Raw genomic sequence first — 11254 nt, 5'->3', positions numbered from 1 at the left:
CAGCAAAAGGCAAAAAGACTGGCATATTCATCCGGCCGCATAAACAAGTTTTGTTAACACTTAACACAATTCCTGAGCCCAAAAAGGCATACAATGGAATTGACGCGTACTCATACGACAAAGGTATGGTCCCAGATCTCGCGTCAGCATCGACCGCGAGTGACCATTACCCTTATCAAAACCCCCACCAGCTGACAACCTACTTGTGCCCATGCGAGAACGCGTCGACACAAGGGTTGAATCCAATCTATCTAGTAACGAAGGAGGACTTACATGGAACATGAGAACGGTAGAGTGATGCGACATAGCATCACATCTGGTGTATGAAAACGGAAGTATTCACAGCGATGCGGCCTCGCACCGCGTCCAGTGAACACTTCTATCAATGCAAGGAAGCCTTACCTTAGGCGTAGAAGAAGATGAATGTAACGATGCGGCTGGCACCGCATCATATGGGCATTTTCGTCACGATAAGGGATGCAGGCAAACGGTCTCCGCGGACGACGATGCGGCTAGCACCGCATCTCGCATATTTCTTGATCACAAGCAGGAGACACGGTAAACTCAGACGTTGCCGCATGCAGCGATGCGGCTTGCATCGCATCCTATGCACTCAACAAGTGGGACTGACACCACAGTGCAAGTGGCACCAATGGCAGTTACCTGTCAGAGCTACGTATGCAATGGACTGACGTGGCGTAACCTCCACAACCGACAAGCCTGACACGCCTGCAAAGGTGCAGCACGTCGTCAGTCCATCCATCATCCTCCTCCTTCACTCCTCGGCTATAAATACCAACCCCAAACCAGGTTTGAGGTATCTCTTCACAACTCTCTCACTACTACTACTATCTTACTTTGCTTCCCAAGCAAACTACTGATTCTCACGCCGGAGAGTGGTAACAAGGAGCACCCCCCACCCCATCCTCCTTGTTACGAGTCACGGCTTGTTTCCTTGTGCAGGAGATCAACCACCGGTGATCCAGCCAGCGATCCTCGAGAGGAAGGGATTAACCCTTCTTGACGAGACCAGTGTGTTAACCCTGCCCGGTTAACCATTGTTTCATCAGCTTCCAATCAACCACAGTTACTGCTGAACCAGAAACAACGATTATCAACATCGTCGCCACCATCGGTATCAGCCACCACCGCTTCTCCACCACCGGTCTCAACCACCACCATTGAAGAGTTCTAGAGGTAATTTGAAATTGAATTGGTAGTTACTCAAAACTGATAGGTTTGAAGGACACACCACCTGCTCAATGAAATGCTTTAAACCAAAATTTCTTTTTGTTCCTGTATGGTTACTGTGTATTTAATCTTTTTGTGGAAACTGATAACAGAAAGGAATGGTGAAATTTATTAGAGTGTTGAAATCACAGTGGTAAAAGGCACAAATTTTGATATTATTGTGATTAATTGGTTCTAGATTCTTGTGGTTAATTGGTTGTTATAGGGTTACTAATTGTGTAGCATGCATTATCATGTAATAGACTGTATAAAAGTTAAAAATTTTCAGGTTTGAAGGTGGTATTAGGGCATGCAGTGTTGAAAATATTTAGGGAATTTTCATATTTTTGTGGTGGATTCTATTAGTGGTTTGAGTTATAAATGTAGTGCTTATTGAATTAATGTTTTAGTTACTGGTTTGATTGAATGAATTATGATGTTTGAGTCGGTGTACAGATGCTTATGTAACATATATTACGCGTTTTAGGTTTGATTTATATTTTCGCAAGAATCCGTTTGGTGGTGAGTACACTGTGAGGTTTTTAGTGATCGCAGTGGATGCAGATGCCCCTTGCTTAAATCTTTAATTCTTGATAATTGTGAGGTTAGTGATGTACTACTGATGCCTATAACTTATGGATGTTAAAAAATAAACAACTGATTATTAGATATTATTGGTTCAGAGGTTGACGACTGTGGTTTTTAGTAGCGGTTCTGTAAGAAGTCTTTCGTTTGCTGGTTGCCTTGCTATTACTTCTCGTGAACTCACTTGCCCTAATCTTGAGCAAGTCACTTTAGATGGATGTGGTCATTTTGAAAACGCCACTTTTTGTCCTGTAAGTAAACAAATCACACATCTCTTTTGTTTATGGCTCTATGCTCTTTCATTGCAATATTTTCAGTACTTTAGTCAACATCCACATGTTTCCCAGTTATGTTTTTGTATATCGGTTATCATCCCTTTACAAAATAAAGGTTCCGATATTATTAGCAATATTGACCGTTATATTGAATGCCTTGATTGATGTGGACTCGGAGGAAGATTCCATGGCTTATGATTAGATCATGTTTCAAATATTGACACTTTTGAGTTTTGACTTTTAATATTACTATTAATATCTCACCGCAATAACCTGTATCTCAAATATCGGCCTTTGACCGATATTTGATTCCGGACCTTATTAACTGAATAGTTCATGACTGATTTAGGCGTTTTTCATAATGACCATTGTTATTTGCTTCATTTACATCATTTTTTGTTGTATCTATCCTACTGAGTGCAAAAGTATTTAAAGCTTAGCGGTTATGGCATATGGTACACACATTCGCCTTTATAGAAATATTATGATGCTATTTCACATGATGCCCACGGGCCACTGAATTCATGAATAGTATACATTAGAAACTGCATAAACATACCAATACCTGATAAATAATACAAATGGTATTCTTTTATTTCAAGTTTTTAACATACTAAAATAAAACTAGCAAACTGTTCCTTCCCGCTTCTTAGTTAAAAATAACAATAGTTTCTATTTGGTTGGTTTAGAAATGGCGTTTGTCTTTTTGTTTGCATACATCGATACTCGGATGAAGTTAAACTGATTAATATTGACAAAAATAGTCATTTAATTATTATTTTTTATTAATTAAATTGAGATATAGCACTAAATAAATTACATTTTAAAATATCTAATGTTCACTTCAATTGTTTTATTAATGTAATGTAACAAATAGTGAAGCAGTTTTTTGATGATCACAGAAAAGTGATAAAAGAGTATATAGTGTTTTCTGAGGTTGCATGTGCTTTTAATACCCATGGATTGCTTCTATTTTTGTTCACCCAGTGGATCTTCCCTTATTAATGTCGATTCACTAAAGTGCTCCAATATAGCAATCATCAAATACCATGCAATTTGCGAATTTAGTTCACCAATTGATATATATGATACTCACTATGTTTTAAAAGTAATGTGTAAAGTCAAAGTAAGTTTGCATGTTTAGCCTATTCTAGTCCATTTCATCCCGAAAACAACAGTCGTCAGTTGCTCTATACTTATTCTTTAGGCAGGAATCTTTTATAAATGTGAGGTGGTGTTTGGATGTCTGTTTTGAACATGATTATGAGATTTTGCATAATCTGAGATAGCCTGTTGTAGTATAACAGATGCTAGAAAATAGTGTGTAGATATTTTTTTGCTGTTTGAAGCTATAATAATCTGATGACCATATGCTGAATGTTTGGCAGGATGCAAAGTGTAACATTATGGGTGGCTACGGTGTTGACTTTGGTGACCGACGAGTATTTCGACCAAGTATATTATTTCAATTATAGGTTTCATTATGTATCCGTCATGTGTAACTGTTTTCTTGGAGCTATTATTTTCCCTTTGTTATAAGTACTGTTAATATGCAGTGTCTCTACTAAAGCAATGTTAGGTAAAAAAAGGTGGTATTCTTGTGTGAATGTGGTAGTTCTTCGGTGCCAATTGACACATTAGTGGTTAATAGTGGTTGTATTTGCGAATATGACTAGCGGTCGTATTTGCGAATACAACTAGCTAACATATAAATAATGGTAGTAGTTTTGTGAGAGAGTAGCTGAGTTTTACATAAAAATGGTCTACATGTCACGATTTCACGAAATCGCAACGCGGATGTGTTCTTCAAACCAAAGAAATTCATGTAATAAACCTTTGGTTTTCTAATAATATGATACATATGTAAGAACCCCTACCCGGGAAGTTTCCGGGTGATAACCTAGTATATTTATAAAGGTAAAAACGATAAAAAACCCAAGGTAATAAAGTATTAAAACTTATAATGCCTTTTAACGGAAAAGAAAGTTATAAACGCGAAAATAGAAAGAACCCACTATATGTTTTAAATTTGAGTTGGGACGTTAAGGGGGCAAATTTCTTGGGTAACGACCTGAAAACAAGTGTTTTATTTATTAAAATTTTGAATTAAATCCTTTTCTTTGGTAACGACTTGAAAACAAGTGTTTTTATCGTTTTTTATTTATTAAAATTTTGAATTAAATCCTTTTCTTTGGTAACGACTTGAAAACAAGTGTTTTTTGTTGGTTCAGTTCTGTTTATACATGAAGGAAAACAATATAAATCATACCTGTCACCGCAGACAGTGCAGAGGAGAATCCAGTGAGAGAAGACGACATGGAGTTCGACATCTTTGTCAAGGTGATCTGGTTCCTCCTTAGGATGCTAACTGATGATGGGGACTTAGAAACCGAAAAGGGTATCGGTTAGGAGAGGAGGTTTCGTGATGATGTTATGGCTAATGGGGTGGTGTAATTGTGTAACTGAGTAACCCCTAAACCTCCACATAACTCTCCTTATATAAGCACCCAGGAGGAAACCTAATTAGTTACTAAGGGTAATATGGTCCATCAACAATTACCAACTAATTAAATAATAGGTTATTATATATTTTGATCTCTATAATGTAAATGATTAAGATGGCTATAGATTAAATATTAATACGTAATATATTTAATCTTACATTCTCCCACTTAGCCGAGTAATCATTTACTATGAGTATTAGATAAGCCTGATCAGGAGTTAACACTCATTTTAGCCTTAAACAAGTACTATAGCAGAAAAATACAGCCGTTGAATCATTATGCGACTCAGGACCCCCATTAATCATACTATAGCCTTAATTTAAAACCTAATCATCATGATCAAAATACGCGTAAGCCCTTTGTTTGATTTGTAACTTTTATTTGTCTATATGCCATTATACCGGTTGAACATATTCTAACAGACATACAAAATCAAACTTGAGGAAATTTCATTAATCATAAAACATAAGCTAGTACAATATGCTCAAATAAGGTCTTTACTAAATCCCATATTCCGAACATGTTCTTCATAAACCTTAGGAGGGAGACCTTTAGTCATCGGATCCGCAAGCATATCCTTAGTACTAATATACTCGATACAAAGATTATTTTCCTCAACTCGTTCACGTACAAATAGATATTTCGTATCGAGATATAAACCAGCTCCAGTCGAACTGTTACTGTTCGAGAAACTAACGGCAGCTGAATTATCACAGTAAAGCTTCAATGGTCTAGAAATGGAATTAACGATTTTGAGTCCAGTGACCAGGTTTCTAAGCAACATTCCATGACAGGTTGCGTTATAAACAGCAATGTACTCTGCCATCATTGTGGAAGTTGTGGTCAACTGTTGTTTATGACTCTTCCAAGAGATAGGGCCGCCTGCTAACATAAAGATATAGCCCGAAGTGGATTTCTTGTCATCTTTGCATTTGGCAAAGTCAGAATCAGAATAGCCCACCACTTCTAAATGATCACTTCTTCTATAAGTCAGTTTATAGTCTTTCGTCCCTTGCAGATATCGAAGTACCTTCTTAGCTGCTTTCCAATGATCTAAGCCAGGATTAGTCTGATAACGGCCTAGCATTCCAGCAATATAAGCGATATCTGGACGAGTACAGACTTGAGCATACATCAAGCTCCCGACTACTGACGCGTAAGGTATCTGGCTCATTTGCTCCTTCTCAACCTCTGTTGTCGGACACTGGAATGAACCGAAAACATCTCCCTTAACTACTGGAGCGACGGAGGGTTTGCAGTGTTGCATGTTATACCGTGTGAGGACACGATCTATGTAAGCCCTTTGGGACAATCCTAAGATCCCCTTGTTTCTATCTCGGTGAATTTCGATGCCAATGACGTAAGATGCATCTCCGAGATCCTTCATGTCGAAGTTATGCGAGAGTAAACGCTTCGACTCATGCAACATGTCTAAACTATTACTTGCCAATAGAATGTCGTCTACGTAAAGGACAAGTATAGTAAAGTCGCTCCCACTCATCTTGAGGTAGGTGCATTGATCCACTTGATTCTTCATAAAACCTTGCTTCTTCATGACTTCATCAAACTTGAGGTACCACTGACGTGATGCTTGTTTTAACCTGTAAATGGATTTCTTCAGCTGACAGACTAGATGCTCCTGACCTTCAGGCTCAAAGCCTTCAGGTTGCTTCATGTAAACATCTTCGTCCAAGTCTCCGTTAAAGAAAGCGGTTTTAACGTCCATCTGATGCAGCTCTAAGTCGAAATGAGCTACTAGGGCCATGACGATTCTTAATGAATCTTTACGAGAGACAGGTCAAAACGTCTCTTGATAATCAATTCCCTCTTTCTGAGTGTAGCCCTTTGCAACCAATCTTGCTTTGTAGCGTTCAACGTTACCATTCGGATCCAGTTTTGTTTTGAACACCCATTTGCATCCTACGGGTTTGACTCCGTTGGGTAATTCTACCAAATCCCAAACGTCATTTTTCTTCATGGATTCAAGCTCATCAATCATTGCTTTATTCCATTCAGAAGACTGATCACTGCTAATGGCTTCATTGTAAGAGATAGGATCATTGAGCTTTCCGGGATCCATTTCAGTCAGGTAGGTAACATAATCATCCCAGTTAGGAGGCCTTCTTTGCCTGGATGACCTCCTGAGTGGATTATCGGGTTCAGCGTTGTCTTGGTTTTGAGCGTTTGATGTGCCTTCGTCATGAGGTATAATGGGTTCTGATTGTAGAGGTGAATTTGGAGTTGGTGCAGTAGCTTCAGGTGCAGTAGTTGCATTGGGTACAAGAGGAGTAATCGGAGTAATGGTAAGCGACGAGTCTCTCCCCCCCGCGTCTTGTACTTCTTGCAATTCTTCGTAAGGGTTGGTACTGCTCCCACTGACCTTGAAATCCTCCAGGAACGCGGCACGCTTGGTTTCAACAATACGGGTGACATGGGAAGGACAATAGAAACGATAACCCTTAGAGTTCTCAGGGTACCCGATAAAGAAACAGGTAACTGTCTTAGGGTCAAGTTTCCTTAGGAAAGGATTGTAAAGTTTTGCTTCAGCAATGCAGCCCCATACTTTCATATATTTAAGACTCGGTTTCCTTCCTGTCCAAAGTTCATAAGGAGTTTTAGGGACAGACTTAGAAGGAACTCTATTGAGTATATGAACAGCTGCTTTTAACGCTTTAGTCCAGAGGAATAATGGTAAGTTAGTGTTGGCTAACATACTGCGCACCATGTTCATAAGGGTACGGTTTCTTCTTTCAACGACACCGTTCTGCTGAGGTGTACCAGGCATGGTGTATTGGTTCACAATCCCCTGGCCCTTACAAAACTCATAAAATGGACCAGGAGCTTGACCCACATCAGTATGTCTTCCATAATACTCACCGCCTCTATCTGATCTCACAACTTTAATCTGACGATCTAATTGCTTTTCAACTTCAGCCTTATAATCTTTAAAAGTTGTAAGAGATTCAAATTTCTCCTTAATAAGATACAAGTACATGTAACGAGAATAATCATCAATAAAAGTGATAAATGAAGTATGTCCTGTTATGCCAGCGATTTGGTAGGGACCACTAATGTCAGTGTGAATGAGTTCTAATAAATTAGAGCTCCTAGTGGCACCTTTCTTATTCGCTAATGTCATTTTACCTTTAAGACATTTGACACATGTTCCAAAGTCAGAGAAATCGAGAGGAGGTAAGACTTCATCCTTTACGAGACGATTTAATCGCTCTTTTGAAATGTGGCCTAAACGTTGATGCCACAACATGGATGAAGTCTCTAAGTCTCGTTTCTCTTCCATCTTTGTGAGTGATTCATTAATGTTATATGACAACAAAGATTTGGAAAAGCCATCATCTAGTTCTAATCTATAGAGACCTCCATCCAGAACACCAGTACCATAAAGAACAGAATCATAATTGATAGAGAGTTTGCGATGACCATGGGAAACAATAAAACCGTCCATGTCTAACTTTGGTCCTGATACAAGGTTCCGAGTTACCTCAGGAACATATAAGGTATCATAAAGTTTAATACATAAACCAGTTTTCATAACTAATTGTAATGTTCCAATGGCCTTCACTTCTAATTCTCGATCATCCCCAACCTTAAGCGTTCTTTGGTTTCTTTCCAGCTTCCGGATTGAAAGGAATCCCTGAGTAGAATTGGTAACATGAACCATAGAACCAGAATCAAACCACCAAGAATTGGCAGGAACACTTAAATTATAGGACTCAAGTATCATAAAATAATCGTTACCTTTCTTAGCCAGCCACTCCTTAAAGTCAGGGCATTCCTTCTGCATGTGTCCTGTCTTTTTACAGAACTTGCAGCGGATACTGTCTAAGGAGTTCTTAGAGCTGGAAGGTGCACTTGTATTAGAGTTGGGATTAGGCCTTTGGACTTTTGAAGCATCCTTCCTCTGATAATTGTTCTTCCGTTTCTTAGAGTTGGAGGTGGTGAAGTTGGCAACATCAGTAGTGCGATCCATCCTCATGCGCTCTTCCTCCTGTACGCACATGGCAACCAGCTCACTCATCGTCCATTTTTCCTTCTGAGTGTTGTAGTTGATCTTAAATGCTTCAAAGGATGAAGGAAGCGAAGTAATGATGAAATGAACAAGGAAACCATCACTGATTTCCATTTCCAGCCCCTTCAGCTTATTGGCCATGTCATTCATCATCATGATGTGCTCGCGAATGCCGCTCCTCCCATCATACTTAGTTGTCACCAGCTTGAGAATAAGAGTACTAGCGTGCGCCTTAGACGTCCCTTTGAACTGCGCCTCCACATGTTCCAAGTAGGTTTTAGCATCTTCAGAATCAGGAATAGCTCCCCTGATTGCATTGCTTATGGATTGCTTCATAAACATGAGAGACATGCGGTTACACCTAGTCCACTTTTCATGAGTTAACTGCTCAGCAGCAGTACTTTGAGTGGTAAGGTCCGCTGGCTTTTTCTCTCTTAGAGCATAATCAAAATCAAGCAATCCGAGAGTAAGCATGAGAGCATCCTTCCATGCAGCAAAGTTATCACCAGTCAAAGGTGGAATCCCGCAGTTGGGTGCTGATAGTGGAAATAAGATGAGCAAGTTATGATACTAAGGAAGAAATCCTAATGTGATCTAAGGGCACGTTAAACTAAGGCAGGCAAAATAATGACCATTTTACATAATGAAGCTGTGATAATGTCTATTACTAACATCAAAATAATAGACTTAACTAAAAATTCTACTTAAACGAAAACAAAACAGCTTTGGCCAGAAGTGTAATCATTTAAGCATATGTGCAAAGTAGTTGTAACAAATCAGCTTTGGCCAGAAATTGAAACAATCACTTTAGTTATGCACTTGTTAAGTATGCCATCTATGAAAGAATTAAATCAGCTTTGGCCAGATATTAAAACATTCATGCTTATGATGCACACTTAACATAGCTTTCGTAATACTTGAATGATAAGTAGATGTATCAAGTCAGCTTTGGCCAGAAATGATATATCAAAAAGCTCATTCAAGTTAAGCTATTCTGGTTTTGCAAAACATTATCTGATTCTGATTAGTTAACTAAGTAAATTACAAAACCATTTTTTTTCTTCTTTAGTTCACATTTAAACAGCCTAAAATAATGAGGTTTCGAGTCGCAACCACGGTCTCGAGTTATGACGTTATGGTCTCGAGTCGCAACCACGGTCTCGAGTAATGACGTTATGGTTTCGAGTCGCAACTACGGTCTCGAGTAATGACGTTATGGTTGCGAGTCGCAACTACGGTCTCGAGTAATGACGTTATGGTTGCGAGTCGCAACTACGGTCTCGAGTAATGACGTTATGGTTGCGAGTCGCAACTACGGTCTCGAGTCGCAACCTGATGATCTCGAAACTTCCTGTCACAGCTGTTAATTGTGATATCATAACCGAAAATTCGAAATTAAGGGATTATGGGATATTATTTCTTGTTTTAAAGTGATCTAATTTTATCAACATATTTCGAAAATAATAACTGTTTATCTAATAACAGTTTCGAATAAAAATTAAAAGATAAAATTAGATCAAACATGGAAAAAACACCCATTAATCCTAAATCATTCCAAAACATAACAGAATACTTCGAATTTTCTCAAGAACATGATGAACCCTAAAACATAAAACATAAATTCTGGAACCCGAAACCTGAATTTTATTAGTTTTTCTAAATAGATTTCGGTTAAAAAACATAATCCAGTTAATTCGGTGAACAAATAATTAATCTTTTCCCGAAAACAGAGATCTCGAGTCGATCTCCATGACTCGAAATCGGCTGTTATGTTCATAAGGTTTCAAAAAAATTCCGTTTTCCAAGTTTCAATCCCAGAATTATGGATACGAAAACAGAACTGACTAATCAACATATGCTCTGATACCACATGTTGGTTCAGTTCTGTTTATACATGAAGGAAAACAATATAAATCATACCTGTCACCGCAGACAGTGCAGAGGAGAATCCAGTGAGAGAAGACGACATGGAGTTCGACATCTTTGTCAAGGTGATCTGGTTCCTCCTTAGGATGCTAACTGATGATGGGGACTTAGAAACCGAAAAGGGTATCGGTTAGGAGAGGAGGTTTCGTGATGATGTTATGGCTAATGGGGTGGTGTAATTGTGTAACTGAGTAACCCCTAAACCTCCACATAACTCTCCTTATATAAGCACCCAGGAGGAAACCTAATTAGTTACTAAGGGTAATATGGTCCATCAACAATTACCAACTAATTAAATAATAGGTTATTATATATTTTGATCTCTATAATGTAAATGATTAAGATGGCTATAGATTAAATATTAATACGTAATATATTTAATCTTACATTTTTATCGTTTTTTATTTATGAAAATTTTGAATTAAATCCCTTTCTTTGATAACGGCCTGAAAACAAGTGTTTTTATCGTTTTTGATTTATTAAAATTTTGAATTAAATCCTTATCCCCTCCTATAATTCCAAATTAATATTTTTTTTTTTGTGTGTATCATCCAATTGTATTTATATATGTTCAATAGTGAAAAACGTTAAAGCGAAAGCCAATCATGTATCATGGATTTAAAACGAAAACAGTTAAGTTGAATTTAAGATGCTCAGTTTAATCTAGAAGAACGATTTTCCTTTTGAATACCGATCATAGGTGTCCT

The 11254-nt window shown here is 38.1% G+C and overlaps 1 long non-coding RNA gene across 1 annotated transcript; it reads left to right on the top strand.

Annotated features, from left to right (window-relative positions):
* The first annotated feature begins 1919 nt into the window (after positions 1 to 1919).
* Positions 1920 to 3697, top strand: LOC110934575. Its single transcript, XR_002588449.2, has 2 exons — positions 1920 to 2066; positions 3479 to 3697. It is a non-coding gene; the product is annotated as an uncharacterized LOC110934575 (long non-coding RNA).
* Positions 3698 to 11254: the final 7557 nt, after the last annotated feature.

Source organism: Helianthus annuus, chromosome 4, assembly GCF_002127325.2.
Source record: "Helianthus annuus cultivar XRQ/B chromosome 4, HanXRQr2.0-SUNRISE, whole genome shotgun sequence".
NCBI lineage: Eukaryota > Viridiplantae > Streptophyta > Magnoliopsida > Asterales > Asteraceae > Helianthus > Helianthus annuus.
Note: the sequence above shows the minus strand (reverse complement) of the source record. Positions and strands in the feature narration are given on the sequence as shown.